At 43.2% G+C, this 25,197-nt stretch overlaps 1 protein-coding gene across 1 annotated transcript in view; it reads left to right on the plus strand.

Moving 5' to 3' along the window:
• Nucleotides 1-24,666, plus strand: part of C11H2orf76 (chromosome 11 C2orf76 homolog) — a 222,661-nt gene extending 197,995 nt beyond the window's left edge. The window contains exons 6-7 of the transcript XR_012154207.1: nucleotides 23,489-23,667; nucleotides 24,578-24,666. The gene's annotated coding sequence lies outside the window, so the exon portion shown is untranslated. The remainder of the gene's footprint in view (nucleotides 1-23,488; nucleotides 23,668-24,577) is intronic.
• The last annotated feature ends 531 nt before the right edge of the window (nucleotides 24,667-25,197 follow it).

A 25,197-nucleotide genomic window follows, 5' to 3' on the forward strand; every position in this document is an offset into this window, starting at 1 on the left:
TTTTTAGAGATTTCCCATCTCTTGTAAGATCTCAAAATGGGGCTTGGGTGAGCAGGACCTGTGCAGAGTGGTGAATTTCACCCCTAATGTGCATTTTCTGATGGGATTTAAAGTCACTGATTCTGTTTACTACATTCCACCATTTGTTTAGGAGACCTAGAATGGGCTCCTGTTTTAAACGTGCTCGTATCTGGCTTGAATTAAAGACACAACAAGTGGATAAGTAGTGGTAAGAGGGGAATGTTTAATTAATTATCTAATCTCGAGTTTTTATTTAGCTGGGTGACTCATCCAATACAAACATTTTGCTGAAAAGTATGAGTGATTCACAAAGTGCAAACTATGAATAAAAGACAACAATGAATTGGGGCTAGAACCTCAAGTGGTGTAAATCAGCATAGCTCCATTGACTTCAATGGGAGCTCTACATATCAAATAAACATCATGGCCAGATTCTCCCCTAGTGTAACGTTTACTCTGCACAGCAGTGGGAACAGGATGGGACTTGGTGTGCAGAGTTAACATTAATGCCACGTGAGAATCTAGCCCTTGGTGTTTATTTTGTTCATCAAACTCTCTCCTTTTCCCATTGAAGTCAAAGGGGTTATGCTGAATTATGCAGTTGAGGATTTGATCATTTAGACTGGGATTTGGCAGTAAGGTTTACAGAGAGTTAGGCACCCAGCTCACAGGATTTGGACACCTTCTTGTGGCAAAAAAAATGCCTGTCTGAAGTACAGTAGAATTTGGCTATAAGAGCTCACTCAAGTCAATGACAAAACTCATTGATTTTAAGATATAGGATTAGGGCCTAGCAGAGCCAAACTCCCATTAAAGCCAAAAGGAGTTTCTATCAACCAAACAACAGAATTTGGCTCTTAATATTTATTCTGTACACAGAATAAATCCTACTCCCATCGCAGTCAAAAGGAGAAGGGTCAGGCTCAGACTGCGTTTGCCCAATTAACAAAAAACTTTTCTTTTAAAGAGATAATTTACAAAAATTACACCTACTTAAAACTTTCAGAAAGCTGATCAATATTAATCCCTGGGTGGGTGTTAGTGTCTCATTTCTGAAGCCAAATACCATCAAACTGGTAAACCACTTTTAACCTCACTTCCTGGTAAATTATGTTTGGTTGCCCTTTTATTCAACATGCTTTGTATACAAATGAGCAGAAACTCCCGGTAGACTCCACTGAAAGGTTAGCAGTTGCACACAGCATTTTAGATGAATGTTAGAGATCTACTCAATACAAATGAGCATTTCAGAAAAGAGCACTTATATTTGATTAATAGGGACAAATTTCACTTTGATGGGAGTACAGAAGGTACAATGGCGAAAGTGGTTGTTAATCATGGTGCCAAGGTGTCAGCAGTTAAGTATTGTGTACTCCAACATCGTAACTATTGTTATGACATCAAAATGGGACTCTGGGATGGATGGTTTGCAATCCACATTTAATCCACATTTAAAGACAAGCACATTAATGCAGGAACGTAATGAGGGGCTAGTTCCTCGTTTACAATCTTTCCAGTCTACAGACTGTCAAAACATCTTCTGACAAGTTGGGCAGATTTGTCACATTTCCCTCCCCTGATGCTCAGTCGTTATTTAACTATTAATGTGAGTGGCTTAGGGTTGTCTCAGTGGGACAAATGAAAAAAGAGAGTCTCCAATGAAACCAATAGGCATATGTTTGAAGAGACCAATAGCATGAATATTCTTGTGGATTTTTTGGTGGAACAACAACCACCATGAAAACAGCTGAAAAATGCCTACTTCAAAGCCCACTGAAGTCAGTAAATATTTCCATTCACTTCAGGGGGCTTTGAATAGGTCCCAAAGAAAACAGATGGAACAAAGGAAGGGGGGGGGAGGGGAAAGAGTGGCTTAGGTCCTAACTTCCAGTGAGTCTCTGGAGTGAGATCTAGACTCAAACTCTCCTTGTATTTGTGTGTTCTTACTAATTGGGGTCGGACTCATTTCACAAGGACTCTCTTACCTCTCCCTGCTTAGTTTGGGTCAAAGTCACCCCCCTGAAAGGGCTAACAACACCTCTCCATCACTTAAGTCCCTCCAGTCTTAGATTCAGAGAGGGATTGGACACTGTGCAGCTACAAGAATATTTAGAGTTGTAACAGTTAATGCAAACAGTTTTGGAACTGGTAGAAACTTCATGCTTCCAGTTTTAAAACTAGTGTCTAACTGCTCTGGGTTAAAATGAGAGAGTGGATTATCCACATCCGCCTTCTCTGGTGTTCTTACACTGGTCTCTGAAGCAGCTGGTGCTGGCTGCTGTCAGAGACAGGAAACTGGACTCGATGGACCATGGCTCTTATCCAAGTCTGTGGCAATTCATGTTCTTGTGATTTAAGTGGTGGAAGTGTCTCACGATGGCTTTCTGCACTTGTGTGAATTCCCTCTTTATGCAGATATACCAGCAGAAGGATTGCTGCCAGAAGAAGCTTCATCTAACAGTAGGAGTTTTGCCAGTGTAGTTACTGGCATAGCTATAGCAACAAACCCTTCCTAGTGTAGCCAAGGGCTTAGAACCAGAGAGGGGCTCCCTTATTCAGGACGACATTTTTGGCAGTTTTTGAAGTATCTTCCGCCTGTGATTAAATCTGGCTCATTGGGATGTTTCATAGCACAGATTATTTTGAAGTCTCTCTCATTCAGATTGTCATAGCCTGACAGCCCTAAATCTTCTCATCTGCAAAACATCTTTTGCTTTAACTCAGTAAGCCAAATTATTACAACTTCCATGAATAGCATTTTGAAGCTGTTTTGGCATGCTTTCTTATTTTAGTTTTGGCAGAAGAAACGACGGAGTCTAAGGAATAAAGTGGAATAGGTTCTTTATCAGTTGCCCAATTCAGAAATACATTTAGTTAAACAATAAACAGTTTATGCTTCCAAGGATAATGGTTAGGGAGGCATCCATGAAGTGCAGCAGAGACATGCGTCTCCCTTTTAGTGATGATGGCAGTAGAACACCACCGGAGGAAGAGCAGTCCCTAGGGAGATTCCGAAAGATGGTATATTTACGTTCTACAATTTAGCTTTTTCTTTCTAGCTTTTTTCCCCACTAACATGGAAAGGGGAAAAAAAAAGTCTCAAGGGAATGATGTGAGATGTCCTGATCTGGCCTAAATTTCTAAACATCCTGGTTTTGTTCACATCTGTCATCAGTAAAGAGTACTTGTAAGTCTTCCACTATAGCCAGCGTGCCTATTACTTATTCTCCTTACGCTCTTCTAGCCCCCTTCACAGGTTGCCTCAATGAGGGTTTCTAGGGGGCAGCCCTGCTCAGATGCTAAGAAGCCATCATCAGAATCAAGGATTGTGGACATTAGTTTCTTTGAAACTCTCAGGCTTGTATTTGGCCATATAGTGTTAGGGCATGTTTATGCTACAGACGCAGTGCTGTAGCTATGCTACTGTACACCGGTAGTGTAGATATTTCCTTCATTGACGGGCGGGGGTGGGAAAACCCATACAAAAACCCAAACCTTTCTGTCAAAGTAGGTAATTCACTTCCCCAAGCAGGGTAGCTAGGTCAATGGAAGAATTCTTCCATCAACTTAGCTGGGTCCACACCAGGGCTGAGGGCATCTTAACTACATGCTCAGGGGCATGAATTTTTCACATCTCAGGCCTTGTCTACACTATGGGGGTAAACCAATCTAAGCTATGCAATTTGAGTTATGGGGTTAGTAGCATAACTCAAGTCGATGTAGCTTAGATCTACTTACCATGGGGTCCACACTACGCTATGTCGACGGGAGACGCTTTCCTGTTGATTCCACTTACTCTTCTTGTTCTGGTGGAGTACCAGAGTTGATGGGAGACCAATCTGTGGTCAATTTAGTGGGTCTTCACTAGACCCACTAAATCGACCCCCAGTACATTGATTGCTGCAGCATTGATTCTCCAGTAAGTTTAGACGAGCCCTCAGAGTGATGTAGTTAGGTCAATCTAAATTTTAAGTGCAGACCTGGCTCAGAGAAATGAGCTCAGGTTTGGGACTTGTGAAGTCCTTCATTTGCACCCCAGCTTTGATACTGGGCTCTCATTGAAGCCTTTTGTTTATTATTTTGCACTTTATTCATATTGGACAGTGATACTAAACCAGGTAGTTTTATTCCGGGGTCTAGTCAGTTTTATTTCTTCATTCTGGTGCACTAGTGTGAGGTTGTAATATCTGGGTTGCAAAGGCTGCAGGGAAACAAACATAAAGTCACTGATATTTTTAAAATCAGTCATTAAAATTTTCCATTAGTATTTGATTTTGTAAAAACCGTTTTTTAAAAAGTACTTACATTTTGAACTGAGTATACTTGGAAGTATCCCTTTAATCTTACTATGGAAATTTTTGATTGGATAGTGGGAGATTCCATTAATCTCTTCCCTTTCTTAATGGATTTAATTCTATTTTCTCTTTCTGCATTCGTTTCAATAGCAACCAGTTCTTTTCATCTGGGTGTATTTATCCCCACCATTGTGTTTTTTAATGTATTATCACTATCCCTGCTCATTTCAATATGCAGGTTATGTCTGTCTATATAGACACGTTTACTTGATTTCCTCCAGTGTACTTAAAATGCTTCTGCTAAAAGTTATCTTTTTCCTGCCACTTCAACTATGCTGCGCCTGCTCCCCGACCCCTCTAGAGTCACTTAGCTGACTACTCATTGCCAATCCATCCACTTAGAGCTTCTTGTCCTGCTTTCAAGGCTCTGCATCAGCCAGTACATCTCTAACTTGGCCTACTTCCATACTCCATCCACCCTCAGTGAGGCCAGCTTGAATGCTTGCCTACTTCTTTTTCTAACCAAGATCTGTACCTTCTACCATGCTGCTCCTTATTCTTAGGCTGCCCTTCCAAATCCTATTTGCCAAGCTTCCACTCTTGACTCATTCAAATCATTCCTAATGATTCACTTCTGCAGCATTGCCTACAAGAATGACTGCATTTACCCTTACAAAATTATACCACCAAGATGTACAAAGGTCTAAATGGAGTAATTATATAATCACATATCCGTAACCCAGGGCTTCCCTTCCTCTTCCTGGTGCATATTTTATCCTCACTTGTCTATCAAGTCCATTATTCCGGCTCCAATCCAGCCAAGCACGTACATAGCTTTAAAAGCACTTGTGTCATATGTTGAAGTCATGCTTAAAGTTTCACATGAATGGTGCTGAATTTGTAATGAAACATTGTACAATAATTCTTACAATAACAATGATCTTGAGGTGTTTGCTCATTATGAGTAAAAGCAAATGAGCCAGAGTTTGCTGTAATAGTAGAGATCAGCAGTTCCGATCTCAAAAAGAGACAGAAAATGAGGAGAAACAGGAGATGGAGAAATATAGCTCTCCAGTATGTTAACAAAACTCCTAGCCCTTGAGGTCCTTTGCTGTAAGCCGCTCTAGCAACTTTGCATTTGGCACGTGGACACTGACCAAAGTGTTTGAAAAAGCACTTCATTTTTAGAAGAATGGGTTAAAAGACAATGACAAAACTGAATGAGTTCTGAACTATTTTTATGTAAGCTAGGATTTTGCAAGTAGAAAACAAACCACTATCCATAGGCTTCCACAAGACGCAGATTCACAGACTTTGGTCAGAAAGGGACCATCATGATCATCTCATCTGACCTCCTGTACATTGCAGGCCACCGAACCTCACACCCCCCCGCCCACTCCTGTAACAGACCCCTAACCTCTGGCTAAGTTACTGAAGTCCGCAAATCATGGTTTAAAGACGTCAAGTTACAGAGAATCCATGATTTACACAAGTTTAAACCTGCAAGTGACACATGCCCCACACTGCAGGGAAAATGAAACCCCCCCAGGGTCTCTGCCAGTCTGACCCAGGGGAAGGTTCCTTTCTGACCCCAACTACAGCAATCAGTTAGATCCGGAGCATGTGGGCAAGACTCACCAGCCAGACACCTGGGAAAGAATTCTCTGTAGTAACTAGGAGCCCTCCCCTTCTAGTGTCCCATCTCCAGCTGTTGGAGATATTTGCTGCTAGCAGTTGCAGATCAGCCACATGCCATTGTAGGCAGTCCCATCATACCATCCCCTCCATAAACCTATCAAGCTCAGTCTTAAAGTCAGTTAGGTTTTTTGTCCCCACTGCTCCCTTTGGAAGGATGTTCCAGAACTTCACTCCTCTGATGGTTAGAAACCTTCACCTTATTTCAAGTCAAACTTGTTGATGGCCAGTTTATACATAAAACTCATGAGGCTCATAGATCCAGATTTTAAAATGGTGTTTATGTTTAGACAAGTATAAATAATTGTGCTAGACAACATAGCCCCATAAACCCGAAGTCCTTGCTTGAAGAAGTTACACCCTAAGGCCCTGATTTAGCAAAGCAGTTAAGCACTTGCTTAAGACCCATTGAAATCAGTGGGCCTTAAGTGCTTTGCTTAATAGGGATGAGTTTACTTGCATGTTTAGAATTAAACATGTGCTAAGCCCTAAAAGGATTAGAACCAAGATATGTAGAAAATAAATCTTAGTGGATTCTGATTTCCTACTATTTTTCCATATTCAGATTACATTTGCAGGACAGCTCTACAGAAATTGGGGGATGCTAATTTCTTACAGCTTCCAATGTATAGATATAACAGAGCTGAGCTGAGCCACACTCTCCCTCTTTATAGGAAGATTACCAAGTACTCCTCAGTGGGCTAGGTTGACCAGACCATCACAGAAACTGGGGATGAGGGAAGGAGGCCAGAGACATAGCAGTGCTTAAGGGAAGGTGTGTCTATATGTATTTTACCAACATCGACACACATTTAGTTTTAGTCTCATTTCTCCATGTTTGTGCCCAAAGTGTGTGTAAAATCCCCCCTGTCAGGGAAATTCCAAGTACAGGGCGGCAGGCTAAAACCTATACCCAAACTCAGTACCTTCTTTTCCAACGTGCTATTTCTTCTCAGACCCTGATTTGGTGCTGGCTTTATAGCTGCCTCTCCATAGAACTGTTTTGCACTCCTTCACAACCCCACTTTTCTTTACTGTTACCTCTCTTCCTGCTACATATAAAATGAGCCGGGACTCCCCACCTCCACTCACTCCCAGCAGACTTTGCAAAGGATTAGTTCACTGGAGTCAGCTGGCCCATACTCTAGTTCTAATCCCTGGGGGAGTCAAACTTGCTAACAAGAAGCAGCAGTATAATCATAACCGGATTGATCTGGGGAGTTTTGTTCTTTTTCCCCCAGCCCGTGACAGTTTACTCTGTCACAATGAGGTTAATAAAGTATCTGTGCTTCAACAAGCTTTGTGGTTGGAAAAACCATGGACCCATCTGGCTAGTAGACTCCAGCTGATTGAAGGCAAAGCAGCCAGAGTGTAACAGTGACTGGCAAAGTTAGTGTGTGTATGGTGGGGAAAAAACAAACAATAAAAAGTAAAAAATGCTATGAAGTTCTCCATTTTTTAAAACACTTTTTTCCTAATATTTTGAAATTGTTGAATTTTTTTCTATCAAGTATTATTGTCAATGGAAGGTTTCATTTAAAAAAAAAAAAAAAGAAACTAGGAAAATTTTGACCAGCTCTGGAATCTGGCTTCATGTCTTTAAGTTTTAGAGTAACAGCCGTGTTAGTCTGTATTCGCAAAAAGAAAAGGAGTACTTGTGGCACCTTAGAGACTAACCAATTTATTTGAGCATGAGCTTTCGTGAGCTACAGCTCACTTCATCAGATGCATACCGTGGAAACTGCAGCAGACTTTATATACACACAGAGAACATGAAACAATACCTCCTCCCACCCCACTGTCCTGCTGGTAATAGCTTATCTAAAGTGATCATCAAAGTGTGTATATAAAGTCTGCTGCAGTTTCCATGGTATGCATCCGATGAAGTGAGCTGTAGCTCACGAAAGCTCATGCTCAAATAAATTGGTTAGTCTCTAAGGTGCCACAAGTACTCCATATCTTTAAGGTTACCTACACATTTGACTTGGAATTATATTTGTTTTCTTATCTAATATCAAGAAGCAAAAACTCACCTTGAAACCTAACAGAATTGCCATAACTCCAATGGTCATTTGTCAGATTTACAATTTCTACTGCCTCTAGTGAGAATTACACAGCTAGAATCCTCTGGAGATTACTCCACAAATGGTTTGGAATTTGCATCTCATTCAGAAAAGAAAAAACAAAGGCCCAGAATCCCATCCAGTGTAAACCAGCTTGACTTCAATGGAGCTGTGCTTATCTACACCAGCTAAGGATCTGACCCAGGATATACAAACCTGAAAATGATCTTTTCTGTTTTCATTTGCAGTTAAAACATTTTCTCTTGTGGCTTATCCTGAATGTTCATGACCTGTTCTTTACATGATTCTGTTGGTTGGGATTAGCTTAACTTTGGTGTTTCGCCACATTAGATAAGATTTTTTTCCCCCTCTGCTAGATTTTTGCTGCTAGCTATTTTAATACCCTCAGCTGTGAAGATCTCATTTTAAAGTGAGTGAGTGTTTAGAAATCAGGGTCAGAAATATCAATAGATCAGTACATAAAGCTATGAAAACAAAGATTAAAGAGTGAAGTGCTTAGAGGTAGTACATGATTCCCCATGCTTGAAGAGAATACCATACTTGTCATCTGGTTTATAAGATCCTGTCAGGTAAGCATCTTGGAACAGTTCACAGTTAAAGACCAGAAGACGTACAAAAGAACAGAAGAAAAGGAAAGGATCAGCAGGTGCCAAGTGAAAGAAAAGCTTTAGCTTGGAAGTTTGGAAATGGGTCTTTCTAACAAAGAAATGGTGGCACCCATCCAAATGTGCCTGTTCTGTAGAGCTGGTGACTTTTCTCCCCCCCCCTTTTTTTTAAATCATAATTACTTTGACACCTTGCTTTTTGTCAAAAGTGAGACTTTTTGCCAAGAAAAAAATCTTTTGATGAAACTTTGTTTTTTCATTGAAAAAAAACCAGAAAGTAAAGATGGTTGGGTTTTCACAAACGAATTAAAAAAAATCTTTGAAAATTAGGCATTTTTCAACTGACTCTACTCTTTTGTGTTCACATAGGGGCTTTATGTATCCAGAAGGTCACTGCATAGGAACGAACAAGTAACCTATGGAGAAAGCAGGAGGCCTTCCTATCTCAGGGCTGACTGCTCAAAAGGAGTTCGGAGTCTAACTTCTATTTAAATTCCTAACTTCCACTGAGGTCAATGAAGAAAGATCTGCAGCACTCAATTTAGACAGTAAAGAATATTTGAGGAATGATCCTACAATCTACCTGCATTTATAAAAGCACCCATCACCATGGTATCTAGGCACCATACATCGTATTATAAAACCTCTGCACTGTCATAGCAGGAACTCACAGTCTCTCAAAAGTGAGGGTAACATGCCAGGAGGTTTAGGTCTGGGTGAATAACCTCTTCTTGGTACTTTGATTCCACTATACAGTGGAATTAGAGAGCATCATTTGACGGACATAAGAGTTGAGGCGTGGAGTGCACAGCTAACATTCAATTAATCTTTCTTTCTATGTTGCTGGCAAATACTAGAGATGGGTTCTCATTGCTAAATCACAGGGCTTGTTGCCCCTTCTTGAAAGACTCCCTGCACCATGCCCAGAAAAGATTCCACCATCTCTCTTCGGTCAGTCCATTTTCCCCCATCTTCCCATCCCCCTTAATATTTTTTTTAAATAAACCTCTTCTTGTTTTTAAACTTCCCACCCCTCACTGACTCCCCCCACTGACCAGAAGGCTGCCTGCTACACAGGGAATGTCAGAGGATGGAAAGCCAGCCTGCTGATGGCTTTGTGGAGCTGCTTTGCATGTGCCTCCAAGGTTGTGCCATGGCTGAGTGCTGCATGACCAAAGAGAAGAAACACATGGGCAGCTCCAGCTGGAGACTGAGTTAGTACTGGGGCTTACAGCAGTCTGCTGCGGAAACAGAGAGGCAAGGACTGCGGGAGTCCTGCAGCTGCAGGTTATTTGGTACGTGAGTACATGTGAGGCAGGGTGGATCCAGCATCATATAGTTTCCTGCACTCACTACTTATTCTGTCTGCCCCATGCTTTCCCATCCCTAGCGGAGTCACATGTCCTGGGGATGAGGAAGCACTTTCATATACCTTTCCTCCTGGTATCCACTCTGTGCCTTTTCCTTTAGGATCAAAACAACCACCACTTTATTCCAGCCCGGGATGCTAAAGGTTGTGGGTACGGGCAGCTATGTAGGATGCTCAGGGGACTCTAAATCAGAAATAATAAAAAAAAAACAACACACCACCCCTCAAAGTCTGTAAGAGGATTATAACTAGATGGAGTAAGGAGGTGGCCAAGGACTTGCAAATGTCACACAGGCTCTAGAAATTCTCTTGGCAACTCCAGGCAGCTTCTGGCTACTGTTTCTGTGTAACAAGCAGATGCCGCTAATAGGAATTATTCAGAGTGATAGACAAGGGACACCTGGCTCTGAACAGCCACTGTATTTTCAAGGAGAGGAACTGAAATTGGATTTCTTTTGAGAGTGAATTAACTGCAGAGAGCTACTCAAAGGATCAGAAAAGCCTGGCTCATAGAAGTGCTTAGACTCTGTCATTATTGGGCCAAACCCCAGAAATACACTCAAGGGGGAGCCCAGAATTTTGCAAAGTAAAGGGTGGTGAATATTACAGAAAGGTGGACAAATGAGTTTATAAGGGAAACTAAACCACCCTGCAATTGATTCCCTCCTGTAAGGACAGCTGTGCCTGAAAGGAGATAATCTCCACAGGATCTGATCGCTCATGAGTGGGGAGGCTGAGAGTGGTCCCACCACTAGGCTCCCTCAGCAGAAGGCAGCTTTAAATTCTCCCCAGAGCTTCCCATGTGCGGTGCTGGTAGAGGCTCTCCAGGAGACAGGCAGGTTGCATGCCTCTCCCCACTGCCCTACTCCTGCCATCTGCCTGAGTGGCCTTACCTACTTGGTGGGTGCTGCTGGATGCCTCCAGGCCAGAGAGAGCTGCAGGTGACTTTCTCTCAGGAGGGACCCCAGCCTGGCTTCAGCCAGCAGGGTTGGGCTAGAGCTGGGGCCAAGTTTTCTACCTGGCCCCTCTACTTGCAACCACTGTTAGATAACTTGGGTGCCTAAGCATCTAGCTTATGGGTTCAGTCAAATACTTAGGCAGAACATCAAACAAACTTCAGAAACAGACTCCCACTAGAGACTGCTGAATTGGAATTAATTTGCAAACTGGATACAATTAACTTAGGCTTGAATAGAGACTGGGAGTGGATGTGTCATTACACAAAGTAAAACTATTTCCCCTTGTTTATTTCCCCTCCTACTGTTCCTCACACGTTCTTGTCAACTGCTGGAAATGGCCCACCTTGATTATCACTACAAAAGGTTCCCCCCCCCCCCACTCTCCTGCTGCTAATAGCTCACCTTACCTGATCACTCCCATTACAGTCTGTATGGTAACACCCATTGTTTCATGTTCTCTGTGTATATAAAAAGAAAAGGAGTACTTGTGGCACCTTAGAGACTAACCAATTTATTTGAGCATAAGCTTTCGTGAGCTACAGCTCACTTCATCGGATGCATACTGTGGAAAGTGTAGAAGATCTTTTTATGTACACACAAAGCATGAAAAAATACCTCCTCCCACCCCACTCTCTTGCTGGTAATAACTTATCTAAAGTGATCACTCTCCTTACAATGTGTATGATAATCAAGGTGGGCCATTTCCAGCACAAATCCAGGGTTTAACAAGAATGTCTGAGGAGGGCGGGGGGGGGGGGGGGTAGGAAAAAAACAAGGGGAAATAGATTACCTTGCATAATGACTTAGCCACTCCCAGTCTCTATTCAAGCCTAAGTTAATTGTATCCAGTTTGCAAATGAATTCCAATTCAAGTTTCTTGCTGGAGTCTGGATTTGAAGTTTTTTGTTGTAATATAGCAACTTTCATGTCTGTAATTGCGTGACCAGAGAGACTGAAGTGTTCTCCGACTGGTTTATGAATGTTATAATTCTTGACGTCTGATTGGTGTCCTTTTATTCTTTTATGTAGAGACTGTCCAGTTTGACCAATGTACATGGCAGAGGGGCATTGCTGGCACATGATGGCATATATCACATTGGTGGATGTGCAGGTGAACGAGCCTCTGATAGTGTGGCTGATGTTATTAGGCCCTGTGATGGTGTCCCCTGAATAGATATGTGGGCACAGTTGGCAATGGGCTTTGTTGCAAGGATAGGTTCCTGGGTTAGTGGTTCTGTTGTGTGGTGTGTGGTTGCTGGTGAGTATTTGCTTCAGGTTGGGGGGCTGTCTGTAGGCAAGGACTGGCCTGTCTCCCAAGATTTGAGAGCGAGTGTTGGGTCATCCTTCAGGATAGATTGTAGATCCTTAATAATGCGTTGGAGGGGTTTTAGTTGGGGACTGAAGGTGACGGCTAGTGGCGTTCTGTTATTTTCTTTGTTAGGCCTGTCCTGTAGTAGGTGACTTCTGGGAACTCTTCTGGCTCTATCAATCTGTTTCTTCACTTCCACAGGTGGGTATTGTAGCTGTAAGAATGCTTGATAGAGCTCTTGTAGGTGTTTGTCTCTGTCTGAAGGGTTGGAGCAAATGCGGTTGTATCGCAGAGCTTGGCTGTAGACCATGGATCGTGTGGTGTGGTCAGGGTGAAAGCTGGAGGCATGTAGGTAGGAATAGCGGTCAGTAGGTTTCCGGTATAGGGTGGTGTTTATGTGACCATCGTTTATTAGCACTGTAGTGTCCAGGAAGTGGATCTCTTGTGTGGACTGGACCAGGCTGAGGTTGATGGTGGGATGGAAATTGTTGAAATCATGGTGGAATTCCTCAAGGGCTTCTTTTCCATGGGTCCAGATTATGAAGATGTCATCAATATAGCGCAAGTAGAGTAGGGGCGTTAGAACAACGCTTCCTCAGCTCTTGTCCCCTAAGTAAGCCATAAAAATGTTGGCATACTGTGGGGCCATGCGGGTACCCATAGCAGTGCCGCTGATCTGAAGATATACATCGTCCCCAAATTGTCTTCAGATCAGCGGCACTGCTATGGGTACCCGTATGGCCCCACAGTATGGAGGTGGAGCCTTCTCCTTGACATAACAGTTCATTGGATTTGTAGTTATCCTCATTTAGAACACACACACACACACCCACCCCTACCTACCTATGTGGAAGATGCAGATCCAGGAGGTGTTGAAGCAAGTGTGATTGTAAAAAGAGTACTTGTGGCACCTTAAAGACTAACCAATTTATTTGAGCATAAGCTTTTGTGAGCTACAGCTCACTTCATTGGATGTAGTTCATCGGATGTAGCTCACGAAAGCTTATGCTCAAATAAATTGGTTAGTCTGTAAGGTGCCACAAGTCCTCCTTTTCTTTTTGCGAATACAGACCAACACAGCTGCTACTCTGAAACCTGTGATTGTAAAGTTATTTGCTGTGGTACGGCCAGCCCCAAATGTTCAAAAAAAAAAAAAAAATCAAATCAGGCTCACAAAAATCATGAGATTGGCTTTAAAATTATGAGATTCTGTAAAAATAGTAGATTTGGTGATCTTTTTGTTTGCTTTCTGAGCCTTTAGGGCAGGGGTAGTCAAGCAGCACACTGCAGGCCAAATCCAGACTATCAGATGCTTTTGAATGGACCACAAATATTTTTATTATTTTCTCTGGAGTCTGGACCTTGCCTATACCTGGACCAAAAAATAATTAGCTTCCCCTGCTTTAGGGTGCATGGCGGTGTGTGGGGGGTGGAGGGGGAGTGGCACATTTTGAAGCTTTCTCCACAGCCATGAGAGCTAGAAACTTACTTTTTCTTTAAGAACGACGGCTGAAATCATCACATATCCACATGACTCCAGGAGCTGGGGCTTTAAGGAACATAATCATCATGAGACACAAAATCATGAGAGTTGGCAACACCACTGCTCTGGCAATTTTCTTCGTGAAGGGTTCCAAACCAGTTTACAAACTACAGAGCTGCAAAGGGCTGAGTGCCACCACAAGGCACTGAGCACCCTCCCCTTCCATGGATGTCCAGTGGAGTTGCAGGAGCTCAAAACTTGTAGTATCAAACCCTTGAATGTATAGGGCCAGATCCTCCGCTGGTGTAAATGGGCATTGATTTCAGTGGCTCACTAAACCCAGAGTGGTGTGTCCCCACTCTAATGAAATGTTTAAGCTTATTAGAAAAGATATGTAGGAAGGAAGGAAGGGTGGATTGGCAGCGTATAAAATATGCCTGTCATTGAAGTGCACTTGGCATATAATTATGACGATTTAGTTAATGTGAGCCAAGCAGCTTTACGGAAAGGTGGGTTAGAGCAAAAAGTTAAAAATAGAGAGGGCCAGCTCCTCAGCTGGCCTAAATCAGTGCAGCTCCATTAATATCAATGGAGCAATGTCAATTTACTCCGAGCTGCCTACGCAGCCTGGAATGTGTACTCTGCTACCCACAGTCCTGTATTCTGTGCTCAGTTATGCCTGTGGACCCTCCACTGAAAAGTCAGTAGGTGCTGTATGTGCATATCTGAGGGCAGAACTGAGCCCCACATGTTTACCAACGATTGTACTTTTTATTTTTAAACTCCTCAGCGCACTCTGTCTGGTTACATCGAGTCATGTCATGCCATGCAGTAGCAGGTCACAAATGACACAAAGCAATGTAACCGCATGTGGCACTGAGTGTCTGGAAGCAACAAAAAGAAAAAAAAAAGTTGAAAAAGTGTATTTTACATATTCTAATCCAAGAGGTGGAAAGTCACAGTGCCTCAAAGCACTCCCAAAATAGGACATTTTTGTTCTGATGGCTACTATCTTCCCTCCCCAGTCCTCATGCCAGGCTGAGGAGTCAAAGAGTCTAAAGCAAAGAAACCAGCTGTCAATTTTTCTATTATTGGTGGTCTTCCCCCTGAGGAGCCTAAACAAAAGAAAACCAAAGGGAGTTCTTCCCCCATTCATCTAATAACTGCAGCAGGGGCCACTTATAGTGTAGAGTGGAGACTATTTTAAAAGTTGATCAAGAGGGATAGCTCAGTGGTTTGAGCATTAGCCTGCTAAACCCAGGGTTGCGAGTTCAGTCCTCAAGGGGGCCATTTAGGGATCTGGGGCAAACATTGGGGACTGGTCCTGTTTTGAGCAGGGGGTTGGACTAGATGATCTCCTGAGGTCCCTTCCAACCCTGATATTCTGATTCAAAATAAATTGATTCTTGGAGACACCATATTGCCCCGCCCCCCAGGCCTCACTGCAGGAGTCTGTCTCTATTGGATTTTATAGCTCTAAGTTGGATCAACAATATCTTTTAACACTGACCCTGACCCTGCAACCCTTAGGGGAAAGAGTAATCCGCACTCATGCGACTGTAGCCATTGAGACGGACACTGATCTCCTTTCCACTGACGTGAAGACCTGCTCTTACAAGGCACTGAGCAGAGTGCTGAGTGGCCACTGAGCTCAGCCAGAGAACCTGAGCACCTTGTAGGACTACACCCTAAATTCAGAGTGACGGCATCATCAAGTGAATCACAGTCTAAATAGAACTGGTGTGAGACCAGAATCAGGCCAAGTGATCACGATGAGGAATACCCAGGTGAGCAGACGTTGAAGTAACATTGTTGTCAGATAATTCACTTTTAGATCATGGACACGGGTGGAACCCAAGAGTATGTTCTGGGCCTGATTTGAGCTGTGCTGACCATTTCTCACTCCTCTGGGGCAGGCCTCCACTAGAAACAGCAGCGCAGCTGCACTGATGCAGGTGTAGTGCTCCTAATGAAGCTGCTCTAAGCGGATGGGAGAGAGCTCACCCATCTGCTTAATAATGCCATGTCTGCGAGAGGCGGTCGCTATGTCGGGAGGAGAGTGGATTATTCACACCCCTGAGCAACGTAATTATGCCAAAGTAATTCTGTAGTGTAGACAAGGGCTTGGATTCCAGTGGTGGCTTAAGCATCTCTCCACGTCAGGTGTATTGTTACAAGTTCTGTAGCTCTGCTAAAATTTTAAGAGGGGATTGTCATTTCCAAGTAGTGTTAGCACAAGTGAAAGTCGTGATTATTTTTGGACTTTGCTTGCATCACTAGATGCTGAGAGACACCAAGTGAGATGGAGAGGGAGAGAGGAAAAGACTGATTCATTCCAAACCTGTTTGCACTGGCATATTGTACATGCGACAGGCTAGTTCCCTGCTCAGTGTTTGACATATAAAACACTCTGTGCAGGGAATCAATAAAGCAGCATTGACAGTCAAGGTGCTCACCTGGGCAATATTATGCCGACTACAATTTAATGACAGTAGTGGAGTGTTAATGAATGCTACTTTACCAAGGGCTCAAATGGTGAGCCAGCTCTTGTGTCCTTTACTCCAAGACACAGACTACCTACATCTTGGATCACAGGGCAGGAGGTGGGTAGAGCAGTCACTGTAGGACTAGTAATCCCCTTCTGTGCAGGCGGGTTAGGAGTGGGCAAAACCTTAAATCCACTCCCCGGTGGGGCATAGAGATCTGGCACACATTATCCCTTCCCTGCCAGACAGGGCAAGGAGAAGAAGGGACTAAACTGATGCGAGGTCAAAATTCAGTCTGTGATGTGCTCCCTGGAGCAGCACAAATACTCATTCCCCTTCCTCAGGGCAGGTTGCAAGGTGCCGACTTAGCCCCAAGTTCTGGTGTTCATCTTTCACTGAGGATGTCAAGACATCGGCAAGGGTTCAGCAAATAGCAGCAGGAATGATTCAAGGTCTGGAAAACATGCTGCCCTATTGCGAGCAAGTAAAGTTCAATCTATTCCATTTAGCCAAGAGAAGGCTAAGAGGTGGCTGGATCGCAGTCCGCAAGTACCTCTGTAGGGAACAGATTTCCGATAGCAGAAGGCTGTTTATCGGAAAAAGGCAGAACAAGACCAAGGGCTAGAGAAATTCAGACTAGAATAGAATGTTTTTAACAGTGAGGGTAATTTAACAATTGGAACCGCTTACCTAGGAACATGGTGGATTCTCCATTACTTGAAATCTTTAAATCAAGACTGGATGTCTCTCAAAGATATGCCATAGCTCAAACAGAAGATACATACTTGATACAGACCCTACTGAGTGAGGTTCTCATGTTGTACAGGAGGTCAGTCTAGGTGATCATAACATCCATTCCATTAAAGTTTAGTGCAATTTGTTTGACTAACTTTTCAGGAGATTGGGATACAATTTTTTCCTCATGTTAGTAGAAGAGACCAGACTCATTAACTTCAAACAGATGCACAGTTATGAAGCTGCTCTCAGGGGGCAGCATCAGAGGGCTTAGCATCGGAACACAGAACTATTACCAGTGGCAAGGGTCTGTGGGGCCAGCAGTAGGGGAACCTAGGCCCTCCCTGCTCCACCAGGTTCCAACCCTGGGCCCTGTGACTGGCACGTCAGATATGCAGCTTGGGGCAGACCCCACCACACCTGCTCCCTGGCTGTACTGAGGCCTTTCCCCTCCAAAGTCACAGCCAAGTCTGTGTATGGCCTCACCAGCTGGGGAAGAGTGAGTGTGTGTGTGTGTGTGTGTGTGTGCGCGCGCACACATGGGGTTCTTCCCAACCATGATCCAAAGGCTCCTCTCCATCAGTCACAGCCCACCATTCCCAGCCTCCACAGGGGCCTTCAACAGAAAGGTCTGATCCAAGCAGTGGGGAACTCCCACAGCCTCTCTGCAGGAACGAACACCATGGGGTTGCTCCCCTGCTCTGCCCATCCTGACTGAACTGGGCAGCTCCCTTTTGAGCTCTGCCTCCATGGTGAGCATGCCAAGCAGGTACAACTGGGCAGGGCTTTCTGGACCCAGAGCTGCTCATTAGCCTTGATTCCCCAGTGTGTGGCATATACCCGCCCCCCCCAACCCCATCACAGCCAGTAATTCAGATCTTGAATGATTTATGGCCCAATGCCTCTGAATGGAGCTTCCGTTGACTTCCATGGGATTTCTTAAAATGGAGGGCTTGCAGGGTCACTTTCTTAGTTTCACCTTATTGCATTACTGTTACCTTAACTGTATGCCACAACTATTTACACTGCAGCTAGTCTGTTAGTATTTTATAAATTGGTAGAAATAGTTCCAGAATAGCTTAGATTTTCACCCGGCATTCCTAAAACATTGCTTAGAAGGAACACGTATTCAGCACCTCAGAAAGTTACCCATGTGATAGGCTTTGATTTGTTTTTTTGTTGAACTGTAATTACAAGTTCTAATGTAAATGAAGGTTTACACTACTGTTAAAATTCATTTAACAATCAACAAAGGAGTGGAATAGGCCTTTGTATTTCTAAACTAGTTTTAACCTAGGACTCAAAAGACAAAGGCAGCCATTGAATAGCAATGATTGTTTAGTACGCATACATCTACATAATCTTTGTGCATTTGGATGGATATTTCCTTTTGAACTGTAGGCACAAGTTCTTCTATTTGCCTACAAAACTCTTTCTTCATCCAGCGCTGAATCCCCCAGCAAATCCTCAATATCTTTGCAAATATCAAAGATATTAAGGCATTTAACTTTTTTCCTTCCTATTTAGACCTTTGAAGGCAGATGTGACTGGAATGATTTTAGGGTTATAACTCACAGTCTGAATAAGAAATTAAAGGAAGAACATTGCAATAATACAGCCAGTACAGTAACTAATTACTTATAGATTTTAAGTCACATTTGAAAAAAAGATAAATATTTAAATAAAATGTATAATCTTTTGGAGTCAAGACTTTTTAAAATGCTTCTGGGGCTAAACACAGCTCTGTCATAGCAGAATAGCTGACTTCATTGGGGGCTTACTACAGAGCTACACAGATGCAACTGAAAGCAGAATTTGGCTCATTGTCTAAAATGGAAAAACCTATTCATTATACAGTACTGCGATCAGAACTGCCTCCTTGGTCGTTTTAGTTGGTAGGACCTTTTGTATGACATTTTCAAATATATAAATTGAAGCTGTAGTTTTTGGAAAAGGTTACTAAAACTAGGAGCCATAGGACATCATAAAGGAGAAAGCTGAGGCAATGTCTTGCCAAAAATCTTTCTATTGGTTAGAAACTTGTGTTACATATGTTCTACAGACCACACACCTCCTGGGTGTGATACTCTAATCTCTAAGTGGCCTCTGTGCCACTAGAGGGAACAATCAGTCTGCTACAGCCTTTTAGATGAGGTCCATGTGGCTTGTAGCTCATGCAGTAGACGTGGATGCATTCTAGAAGTCCCAGGTTTGATCCTGCCCAGCAACAACCGAGGTCTATCAGTGTTACATTACGTCTGAGGAATCTGGGCCACTAGATGTGGTACATCTGAAAGCCATTTTATAAGTTATAGATATGAAGCTTGTTTCTCGCACACGCCCCGTCATACCAGAGGCATAGACCCAGTGAGGCTGGCTCTACACCAGCTAGGGATTGGCTGCTTAAGGGAACTAAGGCAGCTTTGCACTATCAGATCTATAAGAGGCAGCTTCATGGGGCCATTCCTTATCTACTCATGGCATTTGGTTGACTCTAGTTAGATCTTGCTTTTTTTAAGCCAAGCAGTAATGGCCTGCGGATTCTTACTTTCTTCACGTGGACATTGACACATCAATAGAGGCCTTAGTGCTTTTAACAAACAGAGTGCCAAGCAATAAGCTGTTCCAGGCAATAAATGCAAGCAAAGAACCAAGGTAGATGGCAGGACACCTAGCAAGGCCTATACTGCATACACGGTCAGCGTTGGCAGTGGCTTCTGAAGATGATTAGTATGAAGGAGAGTGAAAGAAACAAGATTTTGCGGACACATTTGAGACAGATGCCTTCTTCCATTGTTACATTTATCTGAATGAGACTAGGAAAAATCCTTTAGCCAGAACAAGTGCCTGCAGAACATAGCTGATGAGATTTTATTCAGGTTCACAATGGGAGAGTTTGGAGGAGATGGATGGAAATACAATTTTTGTATCGTACATTATCAGATGCTTTTTAACCTTTAGGCAGGTCTAGCATGCATATTAAAATTATTACCACTCTTACTGTCTCTAACATGAGCAGGAGAAATCATAAGTACATTTGACATTTAATATTACAGTTTTAACAGATTTTAAAAAAAATATCAAACAGATCACCTTTTTAGCTGTGAGCCAAATGTAATTGTCCTCCTCTGCCTTTCAGAGCTAAATCATCCTGCCATAACAAAGTTATTGATATCCCCTGGATGCATTCAGCATACACCTGAGGTTGTATGAATCTGAGGGACTTGTTTTAAGGCAGTAAACATTGTTCTTGTCAGAAGTGGATCCTTGTATTTTGCAGGATGAGGTCACAATTCTTAGCAATTTGGATTATATACAGATTTCATTGCTGGGACAAAAACTGCATTATACCTATTGCCTGACCATAATTTAGGAACTACCTTTAATCTGCTACATATAACGTTTTACACTTCAGTGGTAATGCCAGTGCTGTGACATGGCAATGATTAAATAAATATCAGTTATCGGAGGGGCCTTGTGAACTCCAGAGTTCCACAAATATGGAATCCAGCCCTAGCTGCGAAACTGAGCTTCAGAATCCAAGCTTTCATTAGTGAGTGTTTCTAGACCATATTGCAAAAAAAAAAAAAAAAAACCCCTTGAAAATGAAAACTGAGCACCGACGCGCCTTCCTTAGCCTGCAGACAGCCTGAAACAATAGCTCAGGAACATGAGAGGAGTCCTATTCATGTCAATTGTTTGTTAAAACCTAGAGATGACAATTTACACATTACCATGTTTAACATTCACTATTTCACTTGTGATGATTTTAGCAGTAACTCCCAGCCAGTATGCTTAACCCACAATCTCAGACTGCCTCCCCCCACTCCTTCACAACTGCAAAGAGCCCACTTCCCTTCTACTGAAGTACCAACCCCTGCCCTGCTTCACCCCTGACAATACTCCAATGCTCAGTTTATTGAAAACTGAAAAAGTGCAGAGACAACATAAGATTGAGTGAATTTAACCTGAAGCTAACACAGGGGCCACTGGCTTGGGGTGAGCCCACAACACAGCCCAGGCCTTCTGGCCAAAAAGAGGGGGTTTGGCCACAACCCAAGGGGTGGGATCAACAACAAAGGGAGTAAGGGGACCCAGGCCCAGGGCCCTAACAGTGACAAGTCCACCTCTGGGACAGCAGGGAATCCTCCCAAAACATGTTGACTCACTCTCTGGCAGCAGAACTGGATGATAGTCTGGTTCCCCGGTCTACTTCCTACCACAGTCTGGGTGTAGGGCTCCATAGTCCAAAGGTCCTCTGCCTCCTCAGGGTACTTGGCTGCTGGCTATACCCACAGCTCCTCAGGATACTCATTGGGCTCCATTCGGGTGCTAATCCAGGATCCTGCAAAGATCTCCCCTCCCTGGAAGAAACATCTACTCCCTCCTGGGGTCCAGTCCTCACTGAGCTCCAGGGCTCTGCTTTTATACTTCCTGTCCCACCCCAGGACTTCTGGTGCTGGGCGTGGGTCAGATTCAGCTCCGCCCACCTGGAGGAGTATAGTAGTCCCTAGCTTTCCAGTTCGGAGGGAGGCCACTCCATCTCTCTACAGGTGTATAATAAATTTGCTGAAAAATGCATTGTTCAGGGCACTGTTCACACTGTTCACAAATTCACATTGAATTCAGCAAATAGTGGCAGCCAAAAAAACCCCTAAAGACAAAAATTTCAAATTCATCATATTGAGTCATTTTGAATCATTGAGTCGAATCAACAATGAAACCGTTTAGTTCAACCCAAATCTTTTTTATTTTTTCATTTTGGTGAGAAAAACAAAAAAAATCAATTTTAGTTTGAAATTAACCAATTTTTTTCCAGTTCACCCACTGAACCAAACAATCATTTATTCCCCCAGCTGTCCTCTTGTCTACAAGGGAAAAAGGGTGAGGGTGAAAAATGTAAAGAAAAAACTTGTTGATTCACTTGCTCACCAAGCTCTTCAACAGCCTAGACTCCTTCAAGTCCACCCCCACCATCCACTTGTTCCACCCTTGTTTCTGTGCTGCTGAAGGTCTCTGCAGACAGTCCCACAAACATGCAGACTTCCTCCAGCTCCAGCTGATTTTCTCCTCCCTCAGTTCTGCCTTCTTCCTGGTCAAGCAGCACAACTTAGCCATCCTCATCAACTGCCCCTCTGACCTATTTGGCACCATCTAATCCCCCCTGCATATACCCCTTTTCTCATACTCACTTCCCTCTCTGCTCGGGGTATTGCTGACGAGAATCTCAACAAATTTCATCATGAACTACCATCTCCTAATGCTTTCTCCTCATTCACTTGCCACCAAGTGCTGAGGTTTCTCACCTCAATTCCTCCTCTAGCCCTGCCAGCTGCCCCAGTGACCTCTGACTTCCTCCCCACAAAATACTGTGGTATGTGACAGAAAACGAAGCACTGGCTCTAGGTAGCAGCTCTGGGAATGCCAGGCTTTTAACAGTATTCAGGTGTGCTCTTTATTGGTCACGTGAATAGCCTCATTGACTTCAGTAGGAGTACTTACTGGTCCACAGGCTGCAAGATCAGGCCCCACATCCCAGAGAAGTCAATGCAAATTAAAAAGGTTCACTGCCTAGTCATGTGTCACTGACAAACCTTAAGGATATGGAAAAACTAGTCAGTTGGTCTTCCCCATAATGCTGTGTGTGTGTGTGAGAGAGAGAGAGAGAGAGAAACAGGCTAGTACGGCAACTCTAACTCTAGATTTCTTTCTCGCCAACCTCTTCTAAAATTCCAGAATAGCTTCGTTCCAGATCATCACACATGATCAGGGAAGGAGATGGGGAACATCTGGAAAGATCAACACTCCTGAGGGAAAATATTCAGCTTTAATTAATTGTATCCCTTTTATCCATGACAATGTAATTGCATTCTCTTTAACTAAATCTTTTTAATTGGCACTGGGAGGAAATGATAAGCAGAGCTGTAGAATTCCTTATTAGCTATTACACAGCAGTCACACTCTCTGCTGCTTGAAGAGGCTGTGCTGAGCTACATCAGCAGAGCTAGGGACATACAGATACTGAGTGCTGTGGTTATTTTTGGCTATGATCCTTCGGAGTGAGCAGAGGAAGGGAGGGAACTGCCTGCAGGAGACTTGAAGCCTGGAGCAGGTTTGCTAAATAAGCCAACCAGAAACATGGCCCAGGAAGGGAACTTCAAGTGGCTGGTTCCTTATAAGACAGATGAAGCAGTTCTTGAAGGGGGTGCTGACTCTGGGAAGGCTGTAAGGGAGTCAGGGCAGAGCAGGGGCATACAGAGGAACACTGACCATGATGGTGGCCATCTTGTTTAGAATCATGTTAAGTTATGCAAGGTAATGCTGAACTGGGTGTTTGGACAGAGAGGAGGGTGTGGGTGCTAGCTAACATCTGAATGTGCCCATATGCCTTTGTTCTTACATAGAAAGCCTAAGAAGTGCTCTAATGCCATTATGTTCCCTCTGTAGCTACCTCCAGCAGGGCTGCTGTGGAGCCCAGCTAAAGAAGACCGTTGACCTCTCCTAATGGAGCCCTAGAAGAGAACAACAGCCTGAACAGGGTGGGCCAAAACAACTGCCCCTCATTCCCACTGGAGGCAGGGGAGAGGGGTCATCTTCACTTTCATATTGTTACAACTCTCCTGATTGTATCCTGTAGCTTGCAGTGTGTGTTGTTTCTCTGAAAGCTCCAGCTCCTGGAATGGTCCAATGAGCTTCTCGGCCATCTCTTTTAAAACTCTTGAATGCAAGTTATCTGAAGTACTGGAGTACTGTGTCCAGTTTTGGGCCCCACACTATGAGAAGGATGTGGATAAATTGGAGAGAGTCCAGCGAAGGGCAACAAAAATGATTAGGGGTCTGGAACACATGACTTATGAGGAGAGGCTGAGGGAACTGCAGAAGAGAAGAATGAGGGGGGATTTGATAGCTGCTTTCAACTACCTGAGAGGTGGTTCCAGAGAGGATAGTTCTAGACTATTCTCAGTGGTAGAAGAGGACAGGACAAGGAGTAATGGTCTCAAGTTGCAGTGGGGGAGGTTTAGGTTGGATGTTAGGAAAAACTTTTTCACTAGGAGGGTGGTGAAACACTGGAATGCGTTACCTAGGGAGGTGGTAGAATCTCCTTCCTTAGAAGTTTTTAAGGTCAGGCTTGACAAAGCCCTGGCTGGGATGATTTAATTGGGGATTGGTCCTGCTTTGAGCAGGGGGTTGGACTAGATGACCTCCTGAGGTCCCTTCCAACCCTGATATTCTATGATTCTATGTTTCTATGAACATGATGAGGTAAAAATGTTTACATTCAGTAGCTTCTGTTTAATATCCTTCTGGGATACTAATGGAATGGAAAAGTGTTATCAGCATATGGTATAACTAAATCATCTGTTTTTCCCCAATACAGAACAGAAATATTTATTGATCAATACTGTCACTGAATTATTATTGATAATTCTAACATTCCGATCTAGTAATGGACCAATACCATTGTTAGGAGTCTTTTTGTTCTTAATATACATAATGAACCCTCCTTCTTATTGTCCTTAACTCTGCTGGCCATAGATTTCTACTTGTGTCTCTTTGCTTCAATCATCAATTTTCTACAGGTCCTAGTTTCTGATTTATATTTGATACTGTAAACTTCCCCTTTCTTCCATTTGTTATGTACGTATAGCTGCCTTCACTTCCACTCTCAACTAGGTACTATTTTTAATCAATGTGTCCCTTTTCCTTGACTGTGTTTTTTTGGGCATCTAGTAAAGTGTTCTTGAACAATTCCCAATTGTCATTCACCTTTTTCTGATTAAGTTCTTCCTCCCACCTGTTTTAGCTCATAATTGTTTTCAGCTTTGTGAAATTGGCCCCCTTAAATCACCACGTGCTTTACTTTTTGATGGCTCTAAACTGAAATTTTTCTGAACTTTCCATTGGGCAAATTTTTTTTTGCCATTTCAAATTTTCCTCCCAACTTGGACCAATAACTAATATCAAAATATGGGAAGTTCCCAGTGATTGGAAATTCCAATTTTCAACCAGCTCTGCTTAAAACAATTGTGAAAATATTCCCTTTAGTGAGGAAGTGGTGTGTGATGAAAAGTGAGTAGTGTGTTTCTGTTTTGTTTTGTTTTTTTTCTTTCCAGGACCCATGTCTTGTAGATTTTTATCACCACCAATTCATTACC

This window comes from Lepidochelys kempii, chromosome 11, assembly GCF_965140265.1.
Source record: "Lepidochelys kempii isolate rLepKem1 chromosome 11, rLepKem1.hap2, whole genome shotgun sequence".
NCBI classification, from domain to species: domain Eukaryota; kingdom Metazoa; phylum Chordata; order Testudines; family Cheloniidae; genus Lepidochelys; species Lepidochelys kempii.